General features: G+C 51.3%; 1 protein-coding gene across 6 annotated transcripts in view; it reads right to left on the bottom strand.

The window, feature by feature from the left end:
• Positions 1-18,453, bottom strand: part of PKNOX2 (PBX/knotted 1 homeobox 2) — a 297,298-nt gene extending 278,845 nt beyond the window's left edge. For 2 of the 6 annotated variants that reach the window (XM_044943541.1, XM_025286363.2), the window contains exon 1: positions 18,324-18,453. The gene's annotated coding sequence lies outside the window, so the exon portion shown is untranslated. The remainder of the gene's footprint in view (positions 1-18,323) is intronic. The other 4 variants (XM_044943542.1, XM_044943543.1, XM_006057667.3 and 1 more) reach the window with 3 other exon arrangements.
• Positions 18,454-27,451: the final 8,998 nt, after the last annotated feature.

Here is a 27,451-nt window from a genome sequence, read left to right as displayed (position 1 = left end):
GACCAGATGACTCCCAGCTCATTTAAGAACCCTCTGTGCATGGCACTGGGGGTGCATAGGCCAGCCTCTCTGAGAGAAAGGAAGTGGTGATTTCTCCCATCCTATAGCCAACACTGGGAATAAATGCAACGGCAGGGATGACCTAGCCTGTGACAGGAACACCTATCATGTGCCAGGAGTTATATACACATCAGACCATCTGAGTCCCCACCCAACACCATCGTGGAACTATTACAGTCCCCATGTTTACAAAAGAGGACCTTGAAACGCAGGTTTACATGATAGTCAAGATGATAGTCCGCAGCAGACATGGAATTTGAACTCTGGAGAAGGAAATGGCAAGCCACTCCAGTATTCTTGCCTGGAGAATCCCATGGACTGTAGCCTGCCAGGCTCCTCTGTCCATGGGGGTCTCAAGAGTTGGACATGACTTAGCGACTAAACCACTATCTCTAGCCACAAGCTTCTATCTTTCTGTTAGGCCCTCCGGGGTCTTCTGTTATTGCTCAGAGATTCAGAAGCTGGATGGAGGGAGCAAGGGGACAGCTTTTAGTGGCTGTATGAGTCTGTCTGAACTGACTCACAGGGTTACCAACCACCCCAGCGCCCGGGACCCAGGGCTCCGCCTGAAATTGAGGCTTTCAGCACCAAAGCACTAAACCAGTATGGCTCCTGGCAAACTGAGATGGTTGGCCTCCGGTGACTGAGGCTTTCCTGTACTCTGTGGCTCCAAAACAAAACAAATGCATTTTCAGAATGCAAACAACAGCTGAAGGATAACATTGATGGCTCCCACTCTGAGTAGGAGCACAGCTTGAGGCCTGTCCCCCAGCACAGCCCCCAAAGGCCCAGGCACCAGGGCAAAGATATCTTCTCTGTGTGTCCCAGCTCCAGCCTAAGACCAAGAGTGGCCAGTCTGGGTGGAGCTGGGGCTTGGGGGGGGCGGGCAGAAGAGCAGAGTGCTCAATACCAGAAACTGACTGGACCCAGGTCTTGTGAAACAAATGCTCATCATTGTTGGGAGATTATTTGCCCACTTCACACACAGAACAGCCACAACCTCATAGACCATTTGGAGCAGCGGTCCCCAACCTTTTTGTCACCAGGGATCAGTTTCACGGAAAACAATTTTTCCATGAACCAGGGGTCAGAGGGGGTGGTTTCAGAGTGATTTAAGCTCATTACATTTACGGGGCACTTTATTTCTATTATTATTACATCAGCTCCACCTCAGATCACCAGGCACTAGATCCCGGAGGTTGGGGACTCATGACTTGGAGGATCTTCTCAGAAGTTCCCCAAATGTTTAAGAATCCTGAATCCTGAGGGTCTCGCCCTCAGCTCTGCCTAGATCAAAGCGAGTCAAACAAAGGTCAGGGAAAGAGGGCTCCAGGCAGAGAGAACAGCCAGTGTGAGAACCCCAAGGGAGAACAATGCCTGACCCCTCTGGGTTCCACAGGGAAATCTGGGTGGGGATGGTCTGGCTGGCCAGAGCAGTGCAAAAGGAAGACAGCAAGAGGAACGGGACTGGGGAGGTGGGGATTCAGCCACTGTGAGGGCTTCAGCTTTTATTCAAGGATGAATCCAAATCATTAAGGCTTTGACGTAAATGAATTTGACACCGTTCACTTATATGATGGATTTGCTCATTTTTCACTTCTACCTCCCTCCTCTCCACCAAGGACCTGCAATCTATTTATGATTTTTATTATTATTACTTTCATTTCTGTTTCTCTCTCCGGGCCTATAGCCAGCGTTTTTAAATTTTTTTATTTCTTTATTTATTATTTCTGGCTGCGCAAGGCATTGGTTGCTGCACTTGGCCTTCTCTCCAGCTGCGGCGAGCAGGGACCCCTCTCTAGCTGGGGTGTGCCAGCTTCTCGGGGCAGTGGCTCCTCGTGTTTCGGAGCACAGGCCCTAGGCACGCAGGCTTCAGTCGCTGTGGTGCATGGCTTAGTTGCCCCTGGGCATTCCCTGGGAATCTTCCAGGACCAGGGATCGAACTCGTATCCCCTGCATTGGCAGGTGGATTCTTCACCGCTGGACCAGCAAGGAAGTCGCTTTAGCCAAGCTTTAGCCTGGTCTCTACTTTAGAATCACAGCCTCGGTCTTCCCTTCTCATCCGAACGTGCTGCCTGGTCCAGATCAGACTGCTTGTGCGTGCTTCCAAGCTCTTCCAAGTCGTCCCTCCAGACATGGTTCTCCGCTCTGGCCCCCTGGCCATCCGTCAATACCTTCCTCTGTCCCCAGAGCCTTCACACCTACTGTTTCCCCCACGCACACACCCTGGAATACACTTTGCATGTGCGCACAGTTGCTTCAGTTGTATCCAAGTCATCAGGACACCATGGACTGTAGCCCACCAGGCTCCTCTGTCCATGGGATTTTCCAGGCAAGAATACTGGAATGGGTTTCCATGCTCTCCTCCAGGGGAACTTCCCGGCCAAGGGATTAAACCCTACTCTTTGCTTCCATCTTTATTCACTCATGTCCTCCTCTCCCTTCAGATCTCAGCTCAAACTTCTCTTCCTTGCAGACTCTTCCCTGCTCTCTCTAAATAAAATCTCCTATTTAAATGCTCTCATAGTTCTACATTTTTCCCTTCAAAGCTCCTATTACATGTGTTGTTTCAAATTTATTTGTATGATTTTTTTTTTTAATTAATGCTTCTCTCCATCCACTGAAAACTCTATCAGGCTAGAGGCTACATCTGTTTTTGCTCCTTTCTAGCCCTTGGACTGCAAGCAGATCAAACCAGTCAGTCCTAAAGGAAATCAACCCTGAACATTCACTAGAAGGATTGATGCTGAAGCTGAAGCTGAAGCTCCAATACTTTAGCCACTTAATGTGAAGAGCTGACTCACTGGAAAAGACCCTGATGCTGGGAAAGATTGAGGGCAAAAAGAGAAGGGAGCAGCAGAGGATATGATGGTTAGACGGCATCACTGACTCAGTGGACATGAATCTGAGCAAATTCCGGGAGACTGTGAAGGACAGGGGAGCCTGGTGCACTGCAGTCCATGGGGTCACAAATTGTTGGACACGACTTAGCAACTGAACAACAGCAACAATAAAGCCCAGGCACCAAGACAATGTCTTGCACACACTCGAGATTCCTATTAAGTACTAGAATAACTGAATGAGGAAATGAATGAGTGCCCCAGGCCTCCTGTGTATTGGCACCCTAGTGGGGACAAGGCTGGACCAGCTCAAGGCTCTTTGGAGGCCCTGTGGGTGTGGTCAGAACCCTGAGCCAAGTGGGGAGGGGGCAAGGCTGAGACAGGAAAGGATTCAAGCCCACAGAGCCCCCTTATCATATCGGGCACTTTACCTGGGTAATCTCATTTCTATTTCATGGCCACCACTTGCATCGAGAATTACTATCCCATCTTACAACTGAGCAAACTGAGGCTCAGGAAGTAAGTTTCTCTAGGTCATACTCTAAGCACGTTTGTAGTCAGACTTAGACTGTCTAATTCCAAAATCTGTGCTCTTTCTGCTCTGCTCCAACTGTCCTGGCCTGGGCAGTTTCTAACCTACCTCTGCCACCAGTTTCCTGTGTGACCTTAGGCAAATTACTGCCCTCTCTGAGCCTCACTTCTCCATATACAAAATACAGAGGCTGAAATAGATGTCTTTATGTCCTTTCCAGTTCTGAGATTTCTGAGACTAAAATTTTATGCTTCTACATTTATAAATTCACACAATGGGTGCTAAAGCACCTAGCTCAAGGGCAAGCACAGAGCAGACTCTTCCTAAGTGTTCATTTCCTCCCTCCTATCCTCCCAATTCAAAGAATCTCTGCTCTGCAGCCCTCCCACGGCCACTTACCCTGTTCTGATTATTGCGGGAGCCCCAGAACACTGTGCCCGGCCTTTGGGGAAGACTCGCCAGCTCTGACATCTATGCCTCCAGCCTGCAGTCCTCGGACAGCCATTCCAGCTGGGCTCCCCAGAGAGGCCCACACCTCCCTGCACCCACTCCTTTCTGACTCCTGAAGGGGAATTTTGTGTCCAGCACTGTGGGGAGAGAGAAGGACATGCAGGAAAGGAACCCACACATCTTTAGTACCCTGTGCCAGGGACTAGGGGCTTCCCTAGTAGAGAATCCACTTGTAATGCAGGAGACCTAGGAGACTAGCTTGATCCCTGGGTCGGGAAGATCCCCTGGCGGAGGGCATGGCAACCCACTCCAGCATTCCTGTCTAGAAAATCCCATGGACAGAGGAGCCTGGTGGGCTATGGTCCATAGGCTCTCAAAGAGTTGGACACAACTGAAACAATTAAGCAAGCAAGCAACCAGGGACTAGACCAGGCTCATCGAACCTCTGCAAAGAGTCTTTGTTCTCCCCATTTCACAAAAGGGAAGAAACTCAGGCTCAGAGGTTTAGGAAATTGCCCAAGATCACACATCCAGCCTGTGGCATTAGTGAGGCCTTACCTCTCCAACCCCAAGGCAGATACACTTTGCCAACCCCGGGGGATGCTGATGCCTCGGGCAAAGGTCCATTCTGTACCACCAGCTATTCCCTTGCAAGCATCCTTTTTTTTTTTTTTTTTTTTTTTTAATCATCTGTTTAACTTTGCATTTACAGCCCTAGTCACTTAAACTCATCAGTCTGTCTCTGGCTACCCACTCCTGCCTCTCCATTGCCCCCTCCAAAGGACCAGACTACAAAATATTCATCTATTGTTCCTAGTGTTTCCAACTTCACCAAGGAAAACAACTCAAGAGGTTGACTTCATCCCATCTAGGGGGAAGGACCAGATCTGTGATGAATACAGTCCTCTCAATGGTACCAAGAAAGAAGGGTGAGCCTTCCTCCCCAGCTCACAGCTGCTGCCCTTAAGGGGTTTCCAGAAATCAACTCAGGTGAGACATGAATGTGAACATCACCAGGCAACATCACCAGGCAGCCCCAGATACGAGCAGGGCCCCAGCCGGGAAAGAATGGGCAAGGGAGGCCTGCATCATTTAAAGGCTCCCCTGGAGGCTGTGCCCTGGAGGAGTGTGGAAGGATGGGTTAGGGGGAAGGGCTCTGTGGGAACAGCATCAGCTCTGCTCTGTGAAGCCGCCTGGTAAACTCAGGTGAGAGCAAATCCCTGGCAGGCTGTCTCTGGCGCCCACTGGCTTTCTCTCACCTTGTTCTGCCCTTGCCTGGGATGGAAAAGGAGCCCCCCAGGAGGAGGGGTTGGCCTCTCTCTCTTCAAGAAGGGCCTCAAGTGACCACGAGGTCAGGCAAAGCCAGCCCAAGGTGACTAGAATCCTCACCGGCTCCCCTTAAACCTCAGCATGAAGCTCATGTCCCCAGGATGCCCTCCAGATCCCCAGAGGAGCGCACATCCCCCAGCTATGTGCTCATCACTTTCTGGACTTCTCCTCCATGCCTCTTATCATGGTTTCACTAATTACTCACAGAACTCAAACGCCCATCTCCCCCGAAGACTGTGAGTTCCATGGGCAGGGTGCCTGTCTGCCTAGTTCATGGTCTCCCCAGCACCTTTGCCAGGTCTGACATGTACAAGGTGCTCAGTAAAAATCTATAGCATGAATGTTACCTACAGGGAGGAGCCTATGGCCTGGTGCAGACTGACGGGACCCAGCAGAGGCCAACCCTCCCCACACCAGGCCCGAGATGGCCCCTCTCTGGGCCAAATGGGAAAACGTAAGTGGCGACAACCACTGGCACACAGTAGGCTTGCAATTCCGGTTTGCTGACTCTATGCGGGAATCTAGAAAACCACCCATTCACACCCCAGCTGTGGGGCCATTGTGAACGGCCACCCTGCCAGCTTTCAATCACTTAAACAGGTTTGTTATCACTCTCTGAGTGAGCATGAGGGGTGTGTGTGTAGTATGTGTGTGTGTGCATGTATGTGTGCTCAACCCTAAACTATTAAGAAACATAGAGTCTGCCAACCGATTTTCTCCCCCACATGTTACGTGTGAAGCACAGTGCAGGCACTTTTGTTTATGTTTATGTAATATGCCAACACATCCTCATCCGCTAGCTCAGGTGGTCCTGGCCAGTAGGCGTTATCACCACCATTTTACTGAGGAGGATGGTGGGGCCAGCTTTTAAGGCCATGCACTAAGCATATAGCTGAGTCTCAGCTCAAACCCAAGGCTCTGGCTCATGAGGCACTGGTCTACCTCAGTCATGCTCCTTGTCACACCACAATCTCATCACCTGTGACCTACCCAGTCAAAGCCCTGTATCTCACACTGAGCCTGCTATGAGCTGGAGCAGAGGGTCTAGGATGGCAGACAGAAGGAGAAAAAAGTTAGCAAGCCATCCATAGCAACTTACCCCTAAACACACGTCTCCCTAGAGCAGGCAGCAAGCTGGGCTGGAAAGACCACTGATCCAGAGGGACACTGAACCAGATGGGTGACCCTTGGCAAGTTCTCTTACGCACGCTGAGCCTCACTTTCTTTCCTGGGTCTATGATGATGGCCAGATAAAGAGTGAGTGCTCCCAGAACGTAGTGAAAGGGTCCCCACTCTCCTGCGGACTTGTGCAACTACTCAAAAATCACAGGACTCAGAAGAGCCCTTTTCTTCCCGTGGTCTGCATGCTCGCTATGGCAGCTGGTCTCCTCCCTCCCAGCAGAATCCAGCCCCACTGTGGACGGGCGGCAGCTGGACTCTGTGCAGAAAGTGGGGGATGTTCCCCTAGTCCCCTGCCAGCAGCTAACTGCACCACCCAGAGCACAGCCGGCGAGTGCAGAGCTCTCTCCATCTTCTCTCCCTTCCAAAGCCAATGGAAACGACTCTGAAGAGTATTCCAGGAGACCAGACGTCCAGCTTGGAAAGGGCTTTTCCCAACAATCTGGGCATCTACAGGTGGTAGCATCCTCCCATCTCATTGCTGCTAACTGGATGCCTTCCTTCGGCCCCCAGGGAAAGCTGAGGAGTCCCACCAAGCTCTCTGGCTGTCCTCCGGGTCATACTAACAATGAGTTAGGAGCCCCCAGGGGACTGCTGCCCCACTGTGCGTCTAGCCAGCTCCTCCCAGAGAGGGCTGGAGGGAGATGGGGCCATGAGACACACTCCCATTAAGGCAACAGTGCAAAACCACCACTTCTGCTCAGGCCACAGGAGAGCATCAGACTTGAGCTCCCTAACCGCTGGTCTCTCCTGCTTGATGACTATCCCCCTGGTCCTCCTGGAGCCTGGAGGACTCAGAAAGGGCCCCTCGGTGGGAGCTCACCAGCTCCAGCACCCAAATAAGTGAGACCTGGCTGCCCTTAAATCTCCTTCTCCCCACCCCACTTTGCTTAGTCAGAGCCCGGCAGTCCTACCACCTCTGGGCCGAACATCCCCTGGAGCCCACCACCATCTCCGGACGCAGGGCGCCTGGGCGTCTGGAGCACACACTCCAGCATGGATAGCCCCCAGAGTCACAGAATAGCAGATCCGGAAGGGGCTTCGAAGACAATCTTATCTAACCTCCTCCTTGTATAAAATGAGGACACCAAGATCCAGAGAAGCTAAGAGGCGTGTCGAAGGTCAAACACGCGAGGCCCTGAGAACCACACAGCACATTGCCAGGCTTTCATTAAGCAGGCGGCTCGCTGACGGATTTAAGGACCACCATGGAGGGCTCGGGACTGAGAACACACTCCTGTCACCACGAGGCCCTGGGTGCACATGTGGAATCTCTCTGGGCTGCTTCTCTCAGCCCCTGACCTGGAGTTGAACTCACAACCCACACAGAGCAGGGCCTCACCTGAGAAAGGGTGGGGACAGCCCTGGACCCCCGGCTCAGCACAGGCCTGGGAATGGAGACTACTCAGAGACAAGGTACAGCGCAGTGAGGACCACATGAGGGACCTCTGGGGGTGGGCTCACTCCCCCTGCTCCATCTAGACTCCCTGAACCACCCTAGACTCAGCCCAGACAGAGGCCCTGCCACTTACAGCCTCAGGGTCCCCCGTGTCTGTCAGGACGGAGAGCCAGAGGACCACACGTGTAGCCCCAGGACATCACCTCAGCCGGCTCACTCTGAGCCACCTCCCAGCCACGGCGGCCGGTGGAGGCAGGGTGACGGCATTGCAGCTCTGCCACCCACTGCCCCTGCCATCACCCCGCCTCCCTGCCCGAAACCCACCTCCCCCTCTCCGTGTCGGGCACCCCAGCCCTCCTGAAAGCTTTGTGGAAGTGAAAAAACAGCAGCCCAGAGAGACTCCAGGTGTGCGCCCAGGGCCTCAGGGTGACAGGAGCTCGTTCTCAGTCCCGAGCCCTCCCTGGCGGTCCTTAAATCCATCAACGCAGATAGTCTGGGTTTCCATAACAGCCGGGAGGTACCCGCAGTGTTTGCCAAACAAAGGTTTGGGTGGCGGGGAGCTGGGTTCAGGTGGCTCCTGTGAAGAGACTCTCGGGAGAGGGCAAGGTGGAGCTCAGCACACGGAGGCTCTCAGAGCTCAGCGGCACTTGTTCTGTCTCTGGAAGGCTAAAGAAACAGCCCTCGTCATCATAGGTGGACCAGGCCACCCTAATTACCGTGTGTCCCCCTGGACAGACGGAGGCATCTGCCGTCCCTTCCTGGCTCTGTCGCTTCCGCCACTCTCTGAGCCCAGGTTCCTCTCCCTTGTAAAGTGAGACAGCGTCACAAAGTTGAGAGGCTCAGACGAGAGAGTGCATGAGAAAATTCTTTAATTGGGGGAAAAAACTAATATTCACCGTGAAAGCTTATGGATACTTTCTTCTAGAAAAGTCACAGTACTCCTCTTGTTGTGTTAGTCACTCAATCCTGACTCTTCTCGACCCCAAGGACTGCAGCCCTCTAGGCTCCTCTGTCCATGGGATTTTCCAGGCAAGAATACTGGACAGGGTTGCCATTCCCTTCTTCACACAACAGTCCTATGTGCTTCGTATTATTACTATCCTGCAATAGCAACTCACTCCAGTATTCTTGCCTGGAAAATCCCATGGATGGAGGAGCCTGGTGGGCTGCAGTCCATGGGGCCACTAAGAGTCGGACATGACTGAGCGACTTCACTTTCACTTTTCTCTTTCATGCATTGGAGAAGGAAACAGCAATCCACTCCAGTGTTCTTGCCTGGAGAATCCCAGGGACAAGGGAGCCTGGTTGGCTGCGGTCTATGGGGTCGCACAGAGTCGGACACAACTGAAGCGACTTAGCAGCAGCAGCAGCAGCAGCCTGTCTAGCTAAGAAAACTGAGGTTCAGGGAGGTTCGATGATGTGCTGAAGGACACACAGCTTAGTTGTAGTAGATCCAGGGTCAGAACACAGAATGGCTCCAAAGCCAGTGACCCTTCTCCCAGCACCACACCAGCTCAACAAAAGAAGCAAACGGCACTTTTTAAAGAGGCAGGTGAGTCTTCAGACAAAAGGCCACCTCATGGAGCTGTCCCTACTGTTCTTTGTGAGTTGTGTGCTCAGTTGCTGTTGTGCCCAACTCTTTCGACCCCAGGGACTATAGCCCGCCAGGCTCCTCTATCCATGGGATTTCCCAGGCAAGAATACTGGAGTGCTTTGCTATTTCTTCCTTCAGGGGATCTTCCTGACCCAGGATGGAACCCATGTCTCTTGTGTCTCCTGCACTGGCAGGTGGGTTCTTTACCACTGTGCCACCCGGGAAGCCCACCCCTACTGCTAGACTTGCCCATTCACCCTGGGAAGGCCATCGATCAAGCCAAAGCCAACTCCCCATTGTCTTGGGAGACCCTACAACAGAAGGACACCCCAGGGCCAAGCCCTCACACTCCGTGCCTTGGGTGCTACGTGTCATACTTGTTGGTTTGGTGCTTCAATAGTGGTTCCAATGACCATCTCTGTGTGAATCAAGTCCATGGAAGGAAACACAGGATCACAGAATTTTGGGCTGAGCGGGGCCTCTGAGAGCAAGTTCCAGCTCCTGGTTAGATGGCCGAAGTAGCTGACATCCACAGGTCAGTCACATGTTGTAGGTCAACAGCAAGCCAGTGGCCAGTCTGGAGCAGAATCCTTGTTCTCCACATCCCAGCTGCTCTGGCATCAGCAGCTTTGTGGCCCCCGAGAGGGCCGAGTGTGGGCCTAGCCTCTGCTCTCCTGGCTTAGGGAGTGCAGGGATGGTAGGTAAGAGAGTTGCATCACAGCCGGGAGTGAAATTAGCTGGTTGGCCTCCTGCACTAAATCATAATCCTAAATTCTATGCATTGAAAGATCAAGGTGTGAAACCAGCCTATTCCCCAACAAGGAGGCCTGGGAGGCTCTCCTGAGGCAGTAGTGGCCCCTTCTGGCCCCCTGGCTGTGGTCAGAGGAGGCTGGACTTTTTAACGTAGTACAGTCTGCCCACCACCCACCCCCCACCGCCAGCCATCACCAGGACAGTACTGGAGCGCCTTGACCTGGACAGTCTCACGTTTTGTCCCTCCAACTCCAGAGCAACTGAGAGCTCACCTCCACTCAGCCCCCATCACTTGGCAGCCTCCCATCCTCCTCTTGCCTCTGTTGTTAACAATTGATTTCTACCTTTTTTTTTCTTTTCACTTCAGTGCATGCGCACGCATCTCTCAGTCCTTTGTGGGTCAACTTTGTCCTTCCTGGAGCTGCACAGTCCCTGGGGACACGCTCTGTGTCCCCATTTCTACCACAGCCCCTCCTGAAGTCTGCGTGCAGACGGGAGCACATGGCTGTTTGTTCAGCACTTGTTGCTGTGCCAGTGACCTGTGGGAGGCCCAGGCCATGTCCTGGGGAAGGAAAGGCAAGGGAAAGGGCAGGCTGGATAAGCCACAAGCTGGACAGAAAACCAACTGAGCCCATCCTGGGGGACAGACACTGTGCTCGCACTTTACAGACCCTCTCTCCACAGTTCTATGAGCTATGTTCTTCTATTTCCCTCTTTACAGATGGGGAAACTGAATCGGAGATGGTAAGCAACTTGTCTGTGTGTGCATGGTAAGTCACTGCAGTTGTGTCCGACTCTTTGCAACCCTATGAACGCTCTCTCTCCAGGCTCCTCTGTCCATGGGAGTCTCCAGGAAAGAATACTGGAGAGGGTTGCCATGCCCTCCTCCAGGGGATCTTCCCGACCCAGAGATCCAACCCTCTTCTGTCTCCTGCATTGCCAGGCAGGTTCTTTACCACGAGTGCCACCTGGGACGCCCAAGCAACTTGTCTAAATTCACTCAATTAGTAACTAGTAGAGTTAGACTTTTGATGTGGTTTTTTTCTGAAGCTAACCTGTACTCTGAACTTGTTGCAGCAAACTACTCAAGGGCAGTGACCTGATGGTTACATGTGTTTGTTTTTGATGCTGCGTCCTCAGTGCCGAGGACCATGCCAGGCACAGAGGAGCCACTCTAAGTATTTGCTGAATGAAGGAACAAAGGATTGAATGGACCCCCTGCTGCCCATCCTGGTCAAGACAGAGTGAGGGCTTCTTCTGCCCCATTATTGGTTACTCTATTACCAGGAAGTCTGCACAACTGCTTGTTCCTCTCTCCACCCAGAAAAATACCCAAAAACTGAAGTGAAAGTGAAAGTCACGTTCCATTCTTTGGGACCCCATGGACTGTAGCCCCCCCAGCCAGCCTCCTCTGTTCATGGAGTTCTCCAGGCAAGAATATTGGAGTGGGTTGCCATGCCCTCCTCCAGGAGATCTTCCCGATCCAGTGATCAAACCCAGGTCTCCTGCACTGCAGGTGGATTCTTTACCTTCTCAGTCAGGAAAGCCTGTACAAACTAAGGACCCTGCAAAGGCCACGTGGCGGATGGCTGGGTTAACTAGGCTTGGGATGGGGCAGTGGGGGGCGGGTAGGAGCATAAACTGAACACAGAAGACTAGATGATGTGAGGGAGTTAAAAGGTTCTCAGTGCCCTGTGACCTGCTGACTCAGAACCACTCTCTGGCCCCTTTGGGTAGGGTCTCCTCCCCGTCCTCAGGCTCCCTCCTCCCCCCACAAGGCACCCCCCTGCCTGGCCTGAGCTGTACTGAAACTGGCCTCGTTCCTACTGAGCAGAGAAAGTAACAGTTACGCCACCCTCCCCAGCCCCATCCAAACCCTCCGGAGTCTGCCCTGGGCCCTAAGGGCTAGCGGCTTTTCTCCACATTCCAGCCAAAAATAATATGAGAGCGGAGCTGTTTGGTGGAGAACTTAATCTAATCTTCATTGCTTCAGTTTTAAAATATCCTGCCTGGTTTAGGGTTTCTTATTACACACTAAGATGTGTTTTTAGTGAGATAGGTCTTAGCAGAACCGTCCTTCTTGTAATTAGAAACCCAGGCGGGCAGGGCCGGGGGTTGAGACATCCAAGCCAAACAGCAGATCTCCCTCAAGACAACACTCTGGCAGCAAGCTCTTCCCCAGCTGCCCTGGGCTGGTTCCTCCTTCCTCCTGGGGGATCTGGACCGAGGAAAAGTCGAGCTCTGGTAGAAGGAGTGCCTTCCATCTCCCTCCACCCTCATTCTATGTGTCCCAGCTCTTCCCCCATCAGACTGGAAACAGATGCTGCCTGTGACCACTGGAGAAGGATGTGCGGAGGGAAAAATTACCCCAAGAAGTCTCCCCTCACCCCCGGATGAGGGAGATTTAAAGGCAAAGCATTCCATTGCAGCCTGTCTCCAGTATCACTGGCTAGCTTTGAAAAATCAGGCGCCGGAACGGAAGGAGGTTCCAAGTGCATATGCACTTTTGTGTAAGGGCCGGGAGTAACTTCTCAGGCTTTCTGGCCTAGAATTTGCTTTGATCTGCCAGCGTGGAGGCTGCTCAGCGAGGTTCAAGCTGCGGTTAGCTCCAGACCAGCGCCCACCCCGCTCTCCACCACCACCCCCCACCCCCAACCCCAGCCTCTTCTTCCCAGTGACATAAAGAAAAGAGACAACATTTCTGATCAGTCAGATTCTGTGTTCATTTGATGGGTGAAAGCTACTCCAGGTGGCACTGTTGGGAATCAGTACCCTGGTTCCCCCAGCTCGGGGTTAATTGCCTTTCCGGGAAAAGTCCAGGTGGATTTTGGAATCACAGCAGGGATTTCAAATTCTAGGATATAAGAAAGGCAGGAGTGCAGTCCCTCCACCCAAGTCTAACTGGGAACTCCTGAGAGTTGTGGGGACCAGCTCTGGGGCCCGGAAGGGCAAGAAAACACAAAGAAAGCAAATTTACTTCTCAGAAGTCTCCTCCCTCCAATTTCCTTTATTATTTAGAGTGCGGGATTAGGCAGCAGTCTTTCTCAGGGCCTAATGAGGAATTTGTGTGAGACATTCCACTTTGCAGATGAAGAAACCAAGACCTGGAAGCTTAGCTAGCTGACCCACCTTAGTCATGAAGCCAGACAGTCACAGGGCATAAAACTGCCAGGGCCCCAACCTTCAGCCTGAACACCGCCCGGCACACTGACCTGCCAGCCCCCATCACCTCCCTCCTCCCTTTCACACCAGGCATTGTTGGTGCTCTTCAATCGCACAGTTGTGTCCAGTTCTTTTTTGACCCCATGGACTGTAGCCCACCAGGCTCCTCTGTCCATGGAATTTTCCAGGCCACAATACTGAAGTGGGTTGCCATTTCCTCTTCCAGGGGATCTTCCAGACCCAGGGATCAAACCCTGGTCTCCCGCATTGGCAGGCAGGTTCTTTTCCACTGAGCCACCAGGAAGTCCCACCAGGTATTAGCTTTAATTAAATTAGCAGATCCTCATCACAACAAGCCTGGCCATGCAGCCTGGACGGAGCCCAGCCAGTAAAGCTCCTCCTCCAAAATTCGGCTTCTCAGCCTAATTCAATCTTCAATAAGTCACGGATCTCATCTGAAGTGTCATACAAAGCATGGTGTGTTGGCTAGAATCAAGGCTAACGGTGGCTCGTGATGATTTCATTCCCCACGTAACTTCCTCTGTGGCATCATTTTCATCCTCTCCCTACACTGATCTGCATTTTGTTTGATCCAGACACTCTGCTTCACATGCCGGCACCTCGGGCAATTGCATCACACATTTATATATATCTTACAGCATCGCTGTCCTGGTGCCGCACGGCACAGGAAAAAGAAAAACTTATAACTGCATTTCTCACCTTCCCTGAACTAATTTAGAAAATGTGCTCCAAATTAAATAAATCGGGAACAAAAAGTTTGAAATTGAAGATAGAATTTCAGAAGAGGGGGAAGAGGCTAAATAAATAGCAAGGAAATCTTGCAACATGTTGGAAGCCTATAAATTTTATAGGTTGTTTCTTTAATAAAAACAAATTCAATTGCTAACAACACAGTATTATTAAGCCGCTAACATTTAAAAATCTAATTTGGTCTGCTCTGCTGCTGTTTCTGTTGCATATTGCATTCATCCAGGGTAAGGAAGTCAGGTTGATGGGTTTGGTTTGGTTTCTAAACCAGGCTAATAGAGAGCCCTTTAAAACCTAGCTTTTTTGCTTTCTAGGCATGCCTTGGTCCCTAATGAGTTACAGCCCCAGGTTGAAGATGGACATAGCAGAAAGAAATTTAACACACACTCTGGTACACCCATAAACATCAAGGCCAAGGAAGAGGAGGTATGTTTCCAGTTAAGCTAGAACTCCATGAATTCAGGATTCTCCACTCACAAGACAGTAATTCTCCTTATTTCATCACTAACTTACTTCAAATGTGTTTATACAATTTATTGCTACCGAACTTCCAGGCAACTGGTGTAGAGTTAATGAAACCCAGCTTGGAGAAGCTTTGGGCTTTGAACAACTAACCACAGTTTAAATGGTTATGACATGCGGTCAAAGCCGCAGGCCAGCCCCACTGCAGTTTCTGTGTTAGGACCTAGTCAAAAACCTTGTCATCTCACCTTTTGTGCCAAATAGATTGAGAAAAGGAAAAAAGCCCAGGAAAACAGCCTTCCATGTGTCTTCTCAAGGTTCCCAGCCATCCTCCCTGACATTTTAACACATCTATCTCCCTGAATGCCAGGCAAAGCCCCTCCCCCAGTCCCGAGTAAATATTTTAGTTGCAGTTTGAATGGGCAGCCAGTTGAAATCCTGAAATCCAGTTTGAGTTTAATTGAACAAGGTCAGGCCTACATAAAGCAATGCGGAGAGGGGGGTGTCAGGGGGAGGCACCCCGCCACATTTGCAGTCAGACTCAGTGCAAGTCCAAAAGGCAAGACAGGAATGTACAGGTGGCGCTGGACTGGAAAAGAAGTGAACTCCTCTTGCCGAAAGACTTGAACATTGATTTTTATTAATCCTCATTGTCATACGGCATCCTCCCCCCAAGCTCCGTCCATGTGAAAACTCCAGGAGGCTCCCTCTTTCTAAACAGGCCCATTTTGGAAGAGTAAAGGGGAGGTGCTGGACTTGCCAGGGCCGCACAATAAAAGCCCTTTTTGAAAGCAGCACTTTCATTAACTTAAAGCAATCTATGGACTTAAAAGCAGAGAGCTGTAAACTCGCAGAAAGGATCATAAAACAGCCAGTCTCAAGTTGGGTACACTTCAGTGCAATTTGCACGAGGCATTTTACTGTGAGCGGTGGCCGGGCCCATCTCCCTCCGGTAACCCCCTGCCCCTTATTCTGAACAGCATCCCTTTCTCTCGGCTTTCATGCTTTTCGCGCTCACAAAGGGGGAGGCGGTGACCGGGGAGTCTCCGTGGGGTCACGGCTCCCTCCCGCCCTCGGGCTCTCCGCGGGAGAGAGGGCGCCTGAATTCCAAGCCTGCAAAACAACAGCCTCGGAGCTCCGCCGCCGGGCGGCCGCCGCGCCCCGGGGCCGCCGCGGCCACTCGTGGGTCGCGCGCCTTCTGCGTCCCGGAAGCGCCTTCCGGCTGCCCCGGCGAGGGGCGCGGTGTGTGCAGAGTGCTGGGACAGTGGGTTTGAGATAGCAAAGGAGAAATTTCAAATCTTCCTCCTGTTCACTTCCCAACTCTGCTTCTCCAGTGGCCCAAGGGGTAATCTCCGTTCCTAGTCGGGACTTCTCTTCCCCCTCCCCGGCCCCCCCCAAGCTAGGCCAGAGCCAAGTGGGGTGCAGCTTGAGTGGGCGATCAGAGACAGGAGTCCCTCCCTACCTTCCGCCCACCAAGGTCCTGAAGCCTCGGGAAGGCCAGAATGCAGGGCACGCGGTCGGGCTAGGAACCAGGACTTTGCGTAATAGAGCTTGTGTTTGGACACCATCATTTTCTTAAATTTGAAGAGGAGGAGATAGTCTAAATTTGCTTCAGATGTGAAGCTTTCGGTTTCCACTAGTTGGAAAACATTTCAACACGCTGGAGGAGTACTGGGGCAAAGGGTTAAGGGCAGAGGACCCCAAGTTCCCCCCTTTCTCAAGCGGATCGTCACACGGGCGGCCCGGCGTGTGGGCTTCCGGACGAGGCCGGGGGGAAGTGCAGACAGAACCTGCGGGTCAACAGCTGGCGGCTCCGGTCCGGGCGCTTGAGTTCGAGCCCGGCATGCCCTCCGCCGCAGCCCGGACTCCCCAGGCCTGGAGCGAGGCCTTACTGCTAGCGCCCCCCGCGCAGGCCGCGGCCCCTGCGAGCCACGGCACCCACCCCGCCGCGCTGCACCCGCAGACTCCAAGTGGCTTCCGGAGCCCGCCGAGCCGCCAAGGTCCCTATCCATCCCCGGCCCTGCGAGGCTACCCTGTCGCTTCGCCCAGAACACCCCTTCGAATTGTCCGCTTCCCGGAATCTTTCTCCAAGGACCCGGTCCTGCGCTCCTCAAGTCCTTTCCTCCAGATCCTCTTTCGGGGATAAGCGGCAGGAATTTGGGGCTCGCCGGCCATGGCGCCCATCAACTACTTTCATTGCCTACCTAATCGTTTTTCAACCCACTGAGCGTGGGGACTCCCGGGCGCGACCCTCCCCAAATTCCAATAGTTTCAACTCCCCACCCCCCCTCCAAAAAAAGCCGTGAACCCGTGGCTAAACCCTAAAAAACGCCACCAGTTCCTCCGATTCCAGCCTCAGATGTAAGCCCAGGCCCCTAACTCCAGCCTTCCGGCTCCCTGCTTTGACCCGTGTGCAGATTCGATCGGCGGCCCTTCGATCCGGCTTCTGAAAACAGCTTGGATCCTAAAAACCCGAACTCTAACCTCGTCCCGAAGCCCAGCCCTCATTCAGGGCTGATGCACAACCACCACCCACCCCTCGCCCTACTCCCAGTCCTAGCCCCTGGTCTCCACACAGCGCCGGAACCTCGGGTTCTCCCCTGAGAGCCCCCGGAAAAGGCGGCCCGGGCGCGTGCCTCGTTTCTTCCTCTGGATCTGGAGTCGGGAGAGCCCCGCACGCCTCACCCGAAAGAAACGCAAACTTTGCGCAGCAGACTCGGGACCCTGCCCCATCCCCCTAGGCTCTCTCTCTTTGAGCGGTTTCCGACCCCACCTCTTACGAACTCGTGCCCTAGTTCTTGAGCCAGGAGGGCTTCCAATTCCCGAACCTCGCCGAGGGCCCCTACGCCTCCCCACACCTCGCCAAAGACTCCCAACAATCCTTGGAAAGCTAGTAACGCTACAAATTAATGGCTCCTCCCGCGTTAGGGTCCCCGAGCCTGGCCCCTGCGATCCCGGCTTCCCTGATCCACAGCTCGTGCTCTGCTGTCCCCACGGATCCGCCTGCAAACCCTCACTCGTCCCGGCTCCCCAGGCCAGGCAGGACTCGGCCGCGGCTCCCGGACTCCAGCCACCCGGCCCGAGTCTGGGGCTGCTCCGGCTTCCAGCCGCTCGAAGGCAGCTCCAAGCTGCTGGCGCCAAGGAAGCGCCGGCCCGAAGGGCGCCCGAAGCCGGGAGAAAGAAAGCGAACCTGGAGCCGGCCCGCCGATCTCAGCCTCCCCCGCGGAGCGCCCAGCCCGGAGCTGCAGGCACCGGGGCTCCGCCGGCCCGCGCGCGAGTCCCTACTCGGGTCCCCGGCGCACCCAGCGCGCAGCTCCCCGCCCGCCCGCTACGGTGTCTTAGGCCCGCTGGGGTCCGAGTCCGCAGCCCCGCTCCTCGCACTCGTGGACAATGCACGCCCCGCCACGGGCCCGAGCGGGGCGAGGCGGCGGGGCGGCGGGCTGCGCGCTGGCCGGGCCCGGGCGCGGGCGGGCCGCCTCCTTCCCGGGCCTCAACGCCGCTCGCGCTGCTTTGCTCCGCGCTCTCCCGGCGCTTCCCCAGCTCCTCTGCACGCTCCCGCCGTCCCTCGCTGCTCCCTGCCTCCCTCCTCCCTGCTGCCTCCCTCTCTCTCCTCCCTGCTGCCTCCCTCTCTCCCTCTCTCCTCCTTGCCCTGTCGCAATGAATAATACTCTGGCTTGGGGACTGGAATAAAACACACGCGCTCTGAGGCAGCCGCCCGCAGCAGCAGCACCCGCCGCCGCCGCGCCGCCGCCGCCTGCAAAAGCGTCTCTGACATGGAAATGAATGACAGCTTACCTGATGCCAATCTTCATCAGACTGACACCGGCGTGACAACACAGCCTATACTTCCCAGCACTGCTCGGGACGTCAGCGGCACAGGGACCCGCCCCCCGGAGCCCCCCCTCCCCGCTCCACACACCTCCCCTCTCCCCACTCCCCCTTTCTCCCCACCCCCCCATCACCCCCACCCACTCCCGGCCCCGGCCGCTTCCAAGTCGGAGCAGCCGCCGGAGTGTCTCCCTCTGCTGGAGACTTTTCTAAGACGTCTAAGCCGGCTCCGGCTGCCGGGAGAAAACCTCAGAGTGAGAAGTCGCCTCTGATGGAAGAACGCAGCCGACCCCCCACCCCCACCCCGCCCCCCAGGAACTCGGGAATACTACCTGCAACCCAGGCCAAGTTCCCCTCGGCAGACAACCGAGGCGGGGCTTCCAGACAACTTGAGTTCAGCGGGGTGGAGATGCGGGGAAATTTTCTTCTGTGGACCCTGAGAGCACTCCCCAGAAATTATGAAACTTAAGACTGGCAAGAAATCCTTCCCCCTACCCCCACTCCTCTCCCACCTCCACCCCATTCCTGCCTGGCTGGCCTCATTTTTATGATTGCATTTGAATAATTCTCATTACCCTGGCCCCAGAAAAGGTGCTCAGATGACACTCTGGTTAGTTATTCCTGTTCTCAAGAGCTCCTTCTGCTCTGGGCTTCCTGGGGCGGGCGGTTGGTTCTTCCAGGGGAAGACTGTTAACGGGTGGGGCAGAGGGAGAGATAAAAAGGTGTGGGGGCTTTGTCAGTAAAACACCTCTTTGCAAATGCCAGGCAGGCCTGTTTTAAGCCTCTTCCTATTTTCATTCTAAAAAGTGGCAGAGTTCTGGGGATCGGTGAGGTGGTGTAAAAGGAGAGGCCAGCTGGACTGTTACAGCCTGGGACTGACTACTGGGGTGGCTTCCTCTGCTTCTGGGAGGAAATTCAACAGGAGGAGGACCAACACAAGCATGTGTGGTCAGACATGTGCCTTCTTTCATTCCACCAAGATTACAGTCCTACTCAGTGAGTGTCAGGTGGAGGCTTGCTTGCTTCCACAACTTAGCACGTGGCCCTCTGTGTAAGGGACAAGAGAAGCCTACTTCCCCTGTGAAATTTGCTTCTTACTCTCTGTAGAGGAGCCATTTCAGCCACTGTCAAGCAGCGATTGATCCTCTGACCCCAGACCAGGCAGGGGGCCTGGATAAAGCCTAGACAAAAGACACGGATGTAAGTGAGGAAAGCAGAAAGTGAAACCCAAGCAGCCCAGGTTTTCAGGTAAAGAAGCTGACCCAAGAAGCTGAAGGCTGCCCCTTCACTCTTTCCAGGCCTCTGGGTCATTCCTTGTCTGCCTCCTTCCTGGCCAAGAATGAGAGCCATTAGCTACTGCTCAGAGGAGGCAATTGAATCTTTTTTTTTTTTTTTTCCTTTAACATCACAACCCAGATATAGCAAATACTGTTTATACAGATCCTCCCAGTGTCCGCCCCCACCCCCAACCCCACCCCATGTCCCACCACATTCCACTTCCAAAGTCGCTTGTGGAAGACACTTCACTGGAGCCCCCATCATAGACAGAATTGAATCCTCTCACCTTCTCATAGGCCCTCCAAAGACCTCACTAGGTGTATTTATGTCACCCCAGCTTGATCTGTGGTCAGAAACTCTGGCTGCTGACAGTATAATCGCTCTTATCTATTATACATTGATAATAATATAATAATAATGACCACACTTGCCCTTTTTATGTAGTACAGAAGCAGCCAGATTCTCCAACTCAGAGACTGGAGGTCAGGCTGCCATAAACTCTCAGAGGGAAGCCCAGTTCAGATCCAGGAAGGGGAGGGAAGATCCACTAGCCCCTGGATCCCTGGAGGGAGGGTTTTCTCTCTTTCCCAGGGCTCCCAGTGAGCTGCTGTAGCTTGCAGAGTCAGAGGGAAGAATCAGGCTGCATGTAAATACTTAACCCCATCAGAGAGGTGTCACTGAGCCGTAAATAGTGCTGCAGGCAACCGCCATGCATCACTGACTCACACTTGTCACACCCCTCATTTTCTGAAATCTAGTTCCTTGCCCATCTCTCTCTCTCTCTCTCTCTGTACAGGAGATCCATTGCCATGAGCTATTTTGGAGTCTACTTAAATACTGTGATTTCTACACTAATATCCTTTTGAGGCTTTAAAATGCACACTGTAATTTTAAATAAAGATCTCTTACTTTGACTATTTTTGTAATTTGCAGAAGTTTTAATGATTATCTAAATGTAACCGTTCTGGGACTTCCCTGGCAGTCCAGTGGTTAAGAATCCACCTGTCAGTGCGGGGACACAGATTTGATCCCTAGTCCAGAAACTAGGATCCCACATGCCACAGAGCAAGCCCATTTGCCGTAACTACTGAGCCCAAGCTCTAGAGCCATGCACTGATGCTCACAAGAGAAGCCAATGCAGCGAGAAGCCTGTGCACTGCCGCTAGAGAGTAGCCCCCACTCACTGCACGTAGAGAAAGCCCATGCACAGCAACGAAGACCCAGCACAGCCAAAAAAAAAATTTTTAATGTGACCATTCTTATAATCATTCAAAGCAAATGTTTGTCCTGTACCCAAGCTCAGCTGTGTGCTAGAGCTAAGGATAAAGGGCAGAAACAAAGAAATTCAAATAACAGCTCCTGTCCTCAAGAAGCTTCCATTCTTGAAGAAGACAAAGTCCCAATAGAGAAAACATTAAAAAATAATAATACAAGAATCCAACAGGTGACACAGCTCACAAAAAAATTAATGAACAAGTGAATCGACAATATGTCAAATTCCATAAGCTCCATTTCTAAATGTTGCCTTTGTCAGTGAGTAGAGAAGGAATAGAGTAGAAATGAAGTCTGTAGAATTCATTTCAGATATCCACCATCTCTCCCCCATCATCCTTCTGAGGATGAAGAAGAGGGTAGAGAGGGGCACATATGTCACTTAAGTCACCAACACATCAACATTAGAACCAACAGGAGTTCCTACCACTCTTGCCATCTTTCTTCAGTGCTGGAGTTCATCAGGCGTGGTTCTGGGCCATGTTCTCAATCTATCTGCGCTTAATTCATCTTTAGTAGAAGAAGCTAATAGCAACCTAAGTTGTCCCTTCTGAGCCCTTGTGCTCATGCTCAGTCACTCAGTCATGTCTGACTCTTTGCGACCCTATGGACTGTAGCCCACCAGGCTCCGCTGTCCAAGCGATTTCCCAGGCAAGAATACTGGAGTGGGTTGCCATTTCCTTCTCCAGGGCATCTTCCCAATCCAGGAATCAAACCTCTGTCTCCTGCAGTGGCAGGCAGATTCTTTACCACTGAGCCACCTAGGAAGCCCTCTTCTGAGTCCTAGACATGTCTAATCAGTGGCCTAACTGAATCCTGTCTATGCTGCTGTCTATATCACCTTGTAAATTAAAGACTTGTCTGTATTAGTCTGCTTGGGGTACCATAACAAAATACCACAGACTAAGAGGCCTAAACAACAGACAGTTATTTTCTCACGGTTCTGGAGACTGGAAGTCCAAGGTCAAGGTGCCAACGAGGATTATGATGAGACCTCTTTTCCTGGCTAGAAGATGGCACCTTCTTGCTGTGTCCTCTTGTGGCCTTTCCATTGTGTGCGCCAGACAGCAGAATGCCCTCTGGTGTCTCTTCCTCTTCTTATAAGGGCACCAGTTGTATTGGACTACGGGCCCACCCTTATGACCTCATTTAAGTTTAATCACCTTAAAGCCCATCTTCAAATACAGCCACAGTGGGAGTTAGAGCTTCAACACATGGATTTAGGAGGGACACAATTCAGTCCGGAACACTGTCCACGTGCTTGTTTCCTTTATTCTCAACATAAAGACTGTGAGTTCTTTGAGCATGGAGACAGTATCTTATTTCATCTTAGAATCCTTAGAACCTGGTACTGTGCTCAGTTCAGTCCAAAAAAAAAAAAAAAAAAAAATTGTAGAAATACTCGTTGAATTGAATGGAATGGAATTTCTTCCTCTGTCATTGTCCCAGTTCAGTTTAGGGACTTATCACCAATCACCTCGAGTATTTTGATGATTTTCTAACTGGTCTCATTACTCCAACATGTCCAATACTTCCCCTATACTGTCACCAAAATGTTCTTTCTAAAACAAAGGTTGGCTCACACGTTTGCTTCCCCTCAAAATCCTCAATCACTTTTCACTGCTTATAATATTTAGCCTAAAATGTTTATTGAGCCTTATAAAAAAAAGGATGGCTTTCAGTGCCACATTTCCTACCTCCTCCTCCTCATCTGGCCCTGGCCACCTTTCAGCTCATCTCCTGTATTCTTGCATACACCTCCCAACTCCAGCTTCAGTGGTTCCAAGTGCTGCCCATGGACTTCCTGCATGACAATCCCCTGGGAAACCTCTTTATAATTCAGGGTTCCTGGTTCCAGCCCTGGAGGAAGCTGGTCTGGAGAAGGGCCTGGGAATCCGTCTTGTTAAAACTACTGCATGAAGAGAATGAGAAGACAAGCCACACACTGAGAGAAAATATTTGCAAAGACATGATAAGGGACTGTTATCCAAAATATATTAAAAATTCTTAAAATTCAACATGAATAAAACAAACAACCTGATTAGAAAATGGCAAAAGACCTGAATAGACACCTCATTAAAGAAGGTATACAGACAGCAAGTAAGCATATGAAAAGATGTTCAACATCATATGTCATCAGGCACATGCAAATTAAAACAAGATACCACTGAATAGTTATTAGAATGGCCAGAATCTGGAACGTGACAACATCAAATGCTGGTGAGGATGCAGAGAAACAGGAGCTCTCCTTCACTGCTGATGGGGATGCAAAACAGTGCAGCCACTTTGGAAGATGGTTTGATAGTTTCTTACAAAACTACGCATGGATCTTACTGTAAGATCCAGCAACTACACTCCTTGGTGTTTACCCGGATAAACTGAAAACTTACATTCCCACAAAAATCTGCTCACAGATGTTTGTTTCCAGCAGATGTATTCATAGTTGGCAAGCCTCAGATGCAACCACGATGTCTTTCAGTAGGTGAATAAACTGTGGTACATCCAGACAGTGGAATAATATTCAGCACTAGAAAAGAAATAAACCATCAAGCCTTGAGAAAACATGGAAGAAACTTAAATGCATATTACTAAATGAAAGAAACCAACCTGAAAAGGTTACACACTGAATGATTCCAACTGTATGATTTTCTGGAAAAGGCAAAACTGTTTAGACAGTAAAAGGATCAGTGGTTGCTAGGGCTGATGACTACTGGAAAAACCATAGCTTTGACTAGACAGACCTCTCTTTCTAGAGTGGGGGAAAGGATATGAATAGGTAGAGAACAGAGGATTTTTAGGGCAGCCAAATACTTTGTATGGTATTATAATGATGATATGTGTATGATATATGATCCTATTTGTATGATACTATAATGAAACAGCTCCTTGGAAGAAAAGCTATGACCAACCTAGGCAGCATATTAAAATGCAGAGACATTACTTTGCCGATAAAGGTCTGTCTAGTCAAAGCTATGGTTTTTCCAGTGGTCATGTATGGATGTGAGAGCTATACCATAAAGAAAACTGAGTGCTGCAGAATTGATGCTTTTGAACTGTGGTGTTGGAGAAGACTCTTGAGAGTCCTCTGGACTGCAAGGAGATCAAACTGGTCAATCCTAAAGGAAATCAGTCCTGAATATTCATTGGAAGGACTGGTGCTGAAGCTCCAATACTTTGGCCACCTGATGCAAAGAACTGACTCATTGGAAAAGACCCTGATGCTGGGCAAGATTGAAGGCAGGAGGAGAAGGGGATGACAGAGGATGAGATGGTTGGATGGTATCACCAACTTGATGGACATGGGTTTGGTGTTGGACAGGGAAGCCTGGCGTGCTATGGTCCATGGGGTTGCAAATGGGCAGACACAACTGAGCGACTGAACTGAACTGATAGTGATGACTGCTTGTCCATTACACATTTATGTGTAATGATAATGACACTCTGTACACTGCATGGATGTGAGAGCTGTACCATAAAGAAAGCTGAGTGCTGAAGAATTGATGCTTTTGAACTGTGGTGTTGGAGAAGACTCTTGAGAGTCCCCTAGACTGCAAGGAGATCAAAGTGGTCAATCCTAAAGGAAATCAGTCCTGTACATCCCACAGAATGTACAACGACAAGAGTGAACCCTGTTGCTGACTACAGACTCCGAGTGATGATGTGGCAATGCAGGTTCATCAGTTATAAGAAATGTTCCACTCTGATGTGAGATGTTGATAATGAGGGAAGCAGTTCATGTTGGGGCAGAAAGCAGAGAATATAGGAGAAATCCCCATCCTTTGTGTTCAGTTTTGCCATGAACCCCAAACTGCTCTAAAATATAAAGTTTCTTAATGTTTTAAAAAGTCACTGCGATGGAGAGGTTTGGGCACTTTCATCCCAGCCACCCTGGGCACTCATGGATGTGAAAACACTCCACGTGCACCCAACACTTCCCATACTTGATCAGCTGTGCCTTCAGCCTTGACTTTTTATTCTTACCCTACCTTCCAAAATTGTAACTGCTGTCGAGACTTCACTGAAATATCACCTCTTTTCAAAACTTCCTTGGTTCTTCCAGCAGAGAGCACTCACTTTGGAATTACAGGGACCTGACTCAAATCTCCACCCTATCACGAAATAGCCAGGTGTCTGGAAGACTCCTGATGCTCTCCAAGTCTCCGTTTCTGCCCTTGTGAAATGAGGATGATGATAATATCCAACTAGTGAGCCCGTGGAGATGAAAGGACGTACTGAAGGCGAGGAGCTCAGCACAGTCCCTGGCACATGGGAGGCTCCCTAATAAGCAGAGCCATTAGATGTAATGGCCCTTTCCCAGGGTTTCCATGGCACTTCCTGTGCCTTTATTATAGAGCTTCTTTAATTGGCCTGAGGATGGGAGATAGCATTTATTGAGAATGCTGCAACAGGCTCTGAGGGCTGAAAACACAGATAATGGGAGCAAGGGAAAGCGAAAATGGTGCTTACTCTTTACCTAAGGCCCTTTCCTAACCCTGGAACCAGGTGGGACAGTGGTGCTTCGGCAGTCAGGGCCAAGTGAGAAGAGTCTGCTTCTGATTAAATGCCTGAAGGCACGTTCCCTCAGAGACTGGGGCTGGGGACCAGAGCAGTGAAAAATCAGCCTCTATAAATCATCTGAAAGGCAGAGCTCCAGGACGGTGCTCTGAGCTGCAGGAAGGGACGTCGAGGCCCCTCAGACTCTGATTCTTTTTTTTTCTTTTACCCTGAGAAAGCCTCTCTGGGTATTCCGTTGTGTTCCACTCCCGCCCTCTGAAGCACAGGGGCTGCAGCCTGTCCTCTGGGCACAGACAGGCAGCTAATTGGGTCATGTCTCTAACCGGCTTCCCTAATAGAGGAGCAATATGGTCCCCAAAGCCTTTCAGAAAACCCATCCTTCTTATGGTGCCGACATACGTCTGGGGGGATTCTTTAAGCACCATCTCCCGCCCGTGCCTTACTTATGCCAACCCCCACTCCCAACACACACACACACACACACACATGAATATATAAGCTCTCAAGGGAGCTGCCAGGCCTTAGCTCCAGATGAGGGACTCTGCAGGAAACAGGAAAGAGTTTGGAGTGATTATGCACTTTGTTCCAGGTGCTAGCAAGGAGTAGGCAGTGTCATAGCCGGTCTGAAAGAACGGAGGAAGAGGACTATTGGGAGAGAGGATATTGAGACTGGAACATGCTGAGATGATCGCCAGAAAGAGCCACTCGTGGGAGGGGATACATGTATACATACGGCTGATTCATGCGGTTGTACAGCAGAAACTAACACAACGTTGTAAAGCAAGTGTCTTCCAATTTAAAAAATTAATATTTAATGGATTAAAAAATGAGTCATTTGTGGGAAACGGCATCCCAAGAATTTAGCCGCCAAAATTTGAGGAAGGAAGGTGTAAAGCTGTGCTTACCCACCTGGCAGCCACTGGCCACCAGAAGCTGCTGAGCACTGGTGTGCAAATTGAGATGTGCTATAAGCGTAATGCCCATAATAGATTTAGAAGACAGTATACAAAAGAGTGCAAAGTATTTATTCATAATTAGCTTATATGTATGAGATAATGCAGGCTTTCCTGGTGGCTCAGCAGTAAAGAACCCACCTGCCAACGCAGGAGATCCAGGTTCCGCCCCTGGGGTCAGGAAGATTCCCTAGAGAAGGAAATGGCAAACCACTCCAGTATTCTTGCCTGGGAAACCCCACTGACAGAGGAGCCCAGTGGGCTATAGTCCATGGGGTCACAAGAGTCAGACACGACTTAGCAGCTAAACAAAAACAACAATGAGATACTGAGATGATAGTCTTCTAAATACATTGAATTAAACAGAATAAGTTACTAAAACTATTTTCACCTGTTTCTTTTACCTTTTTAATGTGGCTATTGGAAAATTTAGAATTATTATGTGACTTGCCTTCGATTTTTATTAAAGCCTCTTGTCTGGGCTTTGGATTTGCCCTGGTGTAACTGTGGATGCTGAAACTTGGATCATTGATCACGTATCACTCTGGTAGCTGAGGGGTGATGGGGTGAGGGGAGGCCAGCAGGACATCCAGTGCCTCCTCCCTCAGACTTCAGAGGTTGCTAAGATGCCCCCTCCTCTGCCCCCAGGGTTATATGGAGTATTTGAAACATCCCCCTCCAAAACCAAGACCTCTTCTCCTATCTGTACGGAGGGACCCGCCCCATATCCTTTTCAACCACCACCGTCGTCACCTCTCACCACCCTCCCCCTCAGCTCCATCCCCATCCTCACCACCATCATCATCCCCGCCCTGCATCCTTCCTCCTGTCCAGGGGACCACGTCCTCCCCGTCTCCAGGGATGAACTCGATCTGTATTTGTTGCCCCTGATGCTGCAGCCAACCTCTAAGCCCTCCTGAACAGGAGGGCTGGATGCCCAACTTCATGCTGGTGGCTGGGACCTACAGCAGCCTGATGGCAGGGCTCTGAGAACCAAGGAACAACTCTAGGAAGGGGAGAGGGCCACAGCCCTGGCAGAAGCTGATCATGTCTTATCACTTCATAGGAGGAGGCTGA

This window comes from Bubalus bubalis, chromosome 5, assembly GCF_019923935.1.
Source record: "Bubalus bubalis isolate 160015118507 breed Murrah chromosome 5, NDDB_SH_1, whole genome shotgun sequence".
In the NCBI taxonomy this organism is placed as follows: domain Eukaryota; kingdom Metazoa; phylum Chordata; class Mammalia; order Artiodactyla; family Bovidae; genus Bubalus; species Bubalus bubalis.
This window is presented reverse-complemented; position numbering and strand designations above follow the sequence as displayed.